The sequence below is a fragment of the Callithrix jacchus genome, chromosome 8, assembly GCF_049354715.1.
Source record: "Callithrix jacchus isolate 240 chromosome 8, calJac240_pri, whole genome shotgun sequence".
Classification (NCBI taxonomy): Eukaryota; Metazoa; Chordata; class Mammalia; order Primates; family Cebidae; genus Callithrix; species Callithrix jacchus.
Window position 1 is genome coordinate 118879474 of NC_133509.1, and position 6000 is coordinate 118885473.

Genomic DNA, 6000 nt, shown 5'->3' on the forward strand with positions numbered 1-6000 from the left:
ATTTTTCATATCTCCCCCATGAATCAGCCAAGAAAGTCTCCTATTTGTTTTCCCCCATATATGCTCCCTTGTATTAGTCAAAGTCTAGTCAGGAAAAAGAAATCTGAATGTTTCAATAGAATTGATGGAATACAATGATTGATTGGTTACTGGATATTCCACATGTAAATGCTGTAGTACAAAGACTGGTCACATTGGTGGGACAACACTTGAAAGACAAATAGTGGAACGTGAGGTAAACTAATGGTTATTAACTCCAGGAAGGCTGGGGAACTAAAAAGGAGGTGTTGGAATCCGGTCCTGGGAGCAGAAGAAAGTTCTCACCTCAAGGGCTGCCACCACTTTCTGCACTGAGGTCTGAGGAGAAGGACCACTCTTTGAATGCTGCAATGGTAGAAGCCATGCAGTCCCTTCCAGAGACACTGCCAATGAAGGAAAAGAAAAAGAATAAGTGGAAAGATTTCTCCCTCCTCCTCCCTTCTAATCTGCCCCCATGCCTCTTGCTGACAACCTAACAAGAAGCTAACTGGCAAAGAAAAATGGGAAATGTATTTTGTAGGCTCCCAATACTCAGTCTTAGTTTCTCAAAATTTGCACAGCCATATTAAAGTTTTGTTCTGTTTTTTACATAGGTTACTGTCTGTAAAACTCAGAGTGAAATTAAACATAAGGAACTCAAAAATATTTTTTACTGGTGTTGCTAAATCTTGTCTTCCTAAGTAAGGCTATGTATCCAGACAAAATTCTCATTTGTTATGATTGACTCTTATATAAAAAATGATGTTACTGAGATTGGAAGAGTGTGGCGGGTTGTAAGCTAAGGTGGCTAACCCACCTGTAGCCAGGAGATGGATAAGGCTGATGTGATTCCTCACAGTCAGCTCATATCTGAAGTTTTTCTTATAACACAAACCCAAACAACAAAAACAGGGACCCAAGAGAAGCCAGCTTATGCTGCCAGATATGTCATGAAGGCCAGCAGTCTCTATCCTGTCTCATCCCCAGAAGTGGAGGATCATGAAGTTTGGGGTGAGGGTGAGGAACCAGTACCATTTGTTTTTCTACCATTTTCTTTTGTCCTTTATTTAAGAATTGTTTTAAAAATAAATATTTTCCTTAACTTAGTAACTGATATTCTTGAATGGCCAAATTGTTGGTGTCCCTGTCTAAGAAATGTACCTGGAATTTTGGTTTTATTCAAGTATTCACCATGCAACAGAACTGGAGACAGTTGCCCTTGAGGAGAATGGTTTATTTCTGACAGTTTCCAAGCAGAACAGGGCACATCATCCTATGCAAAGTCACAGAAGAGAATACAAAGATTGGTCACAGGCAGAGGGAGAGTGAGTTAGAGCAAACAGAAAGCCTTTGTGGTGTTTTCCAGAGAAGGCATGGGAAGGGCAGAGCCGGGGTACTGACCAGGAGAGTATTGACAATATTAAATAATTTTATAGGGCCCTAGCATGTAAGGGCTAGCCCTAGATGTCTGAGATTTAGGCCTGGAGAGATTAGGCCAAAGGGATTAGTGTCCCACAAATTTAAGAGCCCAGAGAAAACAGATAAACCAGGTGGTGGAGAAGCGGGGGAACTGTAGATAGATTGTTTGCTTTGCATATCAAGGACATGCTGACAGCGAGTTATTTGCTCTCTCTAGAACTTAGCTAACACTGGGAGGAGCATTGATTCCAGAGTCAGCAAGGCCCCAGATGTGAAAACATGAGATATGAAAACTAGAAAACCTGATTAATGCATTGATCTATTAGGGATAATTAATATCAACAGTAAATTCATCAAGGTGGCCCAGTTCCTAACAACCCATGGGTAATCAGAATTTATTTTTATGTTGATGTGTGTTCACACCCACTCCCTTGTCATTTAAAGCACCTACACTGTTGATGTCAATCCTTTGTGTTGCTGTAGCCAATGTTAAAGTATTAACCATTCTCCTTATGATGCTTCCTTCTCAACAGGCACCGCCCTCATTTATCACTCATCCCTTTAAGGGACAGGTGCAGGGTAAATGCTGCTCCCAGCACACCATCCCTAAGAGCAGAAGTCAGAATGCTTTCCCTGTACACTTTAGCAAGTGGATGTGCTTAGGTTTGACTCTAATTTGTTAGAAATGATTTATTTTTCTGGTATCTCATAACTGCTATCATTCTCTTATTTTTTTGATACAACTTTGAGAATTCCCTAGACCTTGATGCTAAATCTGCAATGCTAACCCAAGAATAAAGGGATAGGGTGGAGATGGCTAAAGGGGTTTTGAGAAATCAGCCCAGGGCTCAATTCAAATGACCTGCCAAGGAACTACTGGATAATTGCATATTTTTATTTTCTGGAGACAAGATTGGAACATTGGGAATATGACAAAAGAGGGCCTGATGCTTTATTTCTTTTAAACTATTTGGTTGGGATGTAAGAATAACAGACAAAAGCCTCTGGGTTTAGCAGAATCATTAGCGTGAAATAATGTACCTGACTCCAAAAATACGTCAAAAAGCAATACGGAATATAAGCCAATTCCCAGCAGTTTGAATTTATTATTTATGATGCCAGTTAAACAAGGCTAATGTGCTCTGCAAAAGTGGTTATAGCTGCTATGCAGTATTAGTAGAAATTAGTCAGATGTTACCAGCTCAATACAAAGTAAATTTGCAAAGGTTTCTGCAAATGACAGTTCGGCTGAGTTAACATGACAGTTGAGAGCATCCAAGCTGTTTCAGTATTGGCAAGTAGGTTTAGAACCAAAGTCAGCATTTATCACTGTAGAAAACAAATTAAAACAAAGTGGGGGGAGAGCCAGTAATGAGCTTCAGTACTTTACCCATCATGCAATAACAGTCCCCCTCCTCCTCTCTAATCCTGGTCTTATCCGTTTCCAAGAAAAGCTGTGAGGGTCACCTTTATTTTACATTGTTTGGCTTCTTCTCGACCTAGCTTCCTCTCTTCAAATGGTGTGCCCTAGGAATACCCTCTAGCATGTCTTTTGCCCTACAGGTCTGTAATTAAGTCAGCTTGATGTTTCCCAAGGAAATGGTGCAAGAGGATCTTGTACTGGGCAGATTAGTAAAATTATTATGCTAATAAAAATACATAGAATCATAGTTCTTTATTTATAATTTATAAACACTATCTCATAAATATATTAATGATGTATTTTTTATAAAAACTTAAGGCAATAAAATATTGGCTTATTCTGAAACCTTATACCACATTTCAAGCACCAGAGAATAAACATATATTCAGAAGTTCCACTTACATTTCTCAATCTGGGCAAGAAAATTTTCATCTGTCTGTTTAAAGCTTTCTGTTAAGAAGAAGCCATATTCATGTAGGGGGGCTTTGAATAATTCTTGAGCATTGAGAACGAAATTGGTGTCCTTCTAGTGAAAGAATGGGCCTCAGGACATTCATTTTCAGATTGGATTTGAGTATTTTTTGCCCCTCATCTCTGCTTCTCTCTCCTCCCCACCCTCCCCTCCTCTCCCCTCCTCTCTCCTGCCCTACCCTTCTCTCCCTTAGTCTCCCATCCCCTCCCCTTCTCTTCCTTTCTCATCCCTTTCATGTTTTTTTCTTTTAATAGGCATGTGCAGTGCACTTACTAAATATAAATTCTCCTCCTTTGGGTAAAAATGAAGCAATGGTCCATTCCCCATTTATCTTACCTCAAATTATTGGATGGGTAAATCTTAAGAGCTTTAAACATGCTTTGAACATGTCAGGAAATATAAAAATTACTGATTTAATTCTCATTATTAATTTTACATTTGGAATATAGGACTCCTGAATCTGTATGCAAATGTATGTGAATTAGATGCATGTACAAATTAGATCAAGAGTCCAGGCTCTTAAACCAAACATAAGGCTGTTCAAGTGGTATTCATGACACTTAGCTTTCTTCTTTTTTAACTGTTCAACGTCCGTCACTACTATTCTGAAATAACTGAATTCATTAGTCTAATTCAGTGCCTATTTTTCCATGAAGACTATTGCCCTAGTCTCCAACCTATTCTTAGAGCCATTCTGAAAATTGTTGATAATTTGAAAATGTCTCTTGACCATAGAAACAAATAATACAAAATTTCAGATGCTTTAATAGTAGAAAAATTTTTAACACCATCCAGTTTTATCTTTAAAAACATCTACTGTGACACTTACTTCAGAAAATATACATAGTAGCATATGCTTTTAATTATTTCTATAGCCATTCTCTTACCTGAGTTTTTCCACTATCTTTAAAATAGTTGAAGCAGGCATAATTGTATTGTATTTAAATAAACAAGTCACTGTATTGTATTTAAATAAACAAAGGCCTAGAGGCAATAAGTGACATGCCCTGGTTTACCTAGGAAATAACTGATAGTTATATACATTTATTTGCTGGTCTGCTGCAAACTGGGTGGTTTAGACAACAGAGATTTATTGTCTCTCAGTGTGAAAGTCAGAAATTTGCAACCAAATTGTTGGCAGCATTATATCCTTCTGTCGGGTGTGAGGGAAGGATCCATTCCATGGCTCTCTCCTTGGCTTACAAGCTTACAGGGTTCTATCCTTCTGTGAGGTGTGAGGGAAGGATCCATTCCATGGCTTTCTCCTTGCCTTACAAGCTTACGGGGTTATATCCTTCTGTCGGGTGTGAGGGAAGGATCCATTCCATGGTTCTCTCCTTGGCTTACAAGCTTACAGGGTTATATCCTTCTGTGAGGTGTGAGGGAAGGATCCATTCCATGGCTCTCTCCTTGGCTTACAAGTTTACAGGGTTATATCCTTCTGTGAGGTGTGAGGGAAGGATCCATTCCATGGTTCTCTCCTTGGCTTACAAGTTTACAGGGTTATATACTTCTGTCGGGTGTGAGGGAAGGATCCATTCCATGATTCTCTCCTTGACTTACAAGCTTACAGGGTTCTATCCTTCTGTGAGGTGTGAGGGAAGGATCCATTCCATGGCTTTCTCCTTGCCTTACAAGCTTACAGGATTCTATCCTTCTGCAAGGTGTGAGGGAAGGATTCATTCCATGGCTCTCTCCTTGGCTTACAAGTTTACAGGGTTATATACTTCTGTGAGGTGTGAGGGAAGGATCCATTCCATGGCTTTCTCCTTGCCTTACAAGCATACAGGGTTATATCCTTCTGTGAGGTGTGAGGGAAGGATCCATTCCATGGCTTTCTCCTTGCCTTACAAGCTTACGGGATTATATACTTCTGTGAGGTGTGAGGGAAGGATCCATTCCATGGCTTTCTCCTTGGCTTACAAGCGTACAGGGTTATATCCTTCTGTGAGGTGTGAGGGAAGGATCCATTCCATGGTTCTCTCCTTGGCTTACAAGCTTACAGGGTTATATCCTTCTGTGAGGTGTGAGGGAAGGATCCATTCCATGGCTCTCTCCTTGGCTTACAAGTTTACAGGGTTATATCCTTCTGTGAGGTGTGAGGGAAGGATCCATTCCATGGTTCTCTCCTTGGCTTACAAGTTTACAGGGTTATATACTTCTGTCGGGTGTGAGGGAAGGATCCATTCCATGATTCTCTCCTTGACTTACAAGCTTACAGGGTTCTATCCTTCTGTGAGGTGTGAGGGAAGGATCCATTCCATGGCTTTCTCCTTGCCTTACAAGCTTACAGGATTCTATCCTTCTGCAAGGTGTGAGGGAAGGATTCATTCCATGGCTCTCTCCTTGGCTTACAAGTTTACAGGGTTATATACTTCTGTGAGGTGTGAGGGAAGGATCCATTCCATGGCTTTCTCCTTGCCTTACAAGCATACAGGGTTATATCCTTCTGTGAGGTGTGAGGGAAGGATCCATTCCATGGCTTTCTCCTTGCCTTACAAGCTTACGGGATTATATACTTCTGTGAGGTGTGAGGGAAGGATCCATTCCATGGCTTTCTCCTTGGCTTACAAGCGTACAGGGTTATATCCTTCTGTGAGGTGTGAGGGAAGGATCCATTCCATGGCTTTCTCCTTGCCTTACAAGCTTACGGGGTTATATACTTCTG

The 6000-nt window shown here is 40.4% G+C and overlaps 1 long non-coding RNA gene across 2 annotated transcripts in view; it reads right to left on the reverse strand.

Moving 5' to 3' along the window:
- The window catches only part of LOC118145001 (uncharacterized), a 28257-nt gene extending 22714 nt beyond the window's left edge, over positions 1–5543 (reverse strand). Inside the window, exons 1-3 of one of the 2 annotated variants that reach the window (XR_004730042.3) lie at positions 4220–5543; positions 1180–1291; positions 325–422 (exon numbers count right to left, since the gene is read on the reverse strand). This is a non-coding gene — a long non-coding RNA (uncharacterized LOC118145001). The remainder of the gene's footprint in view (positions 1–324; positions 423–1179; positions 1292–4219) is intronic. The other variant, XR_013521740.1, reaches the window with a different exon arrangement.
- Positions 5544–6000: the final 457 nt, after the last annotated feature.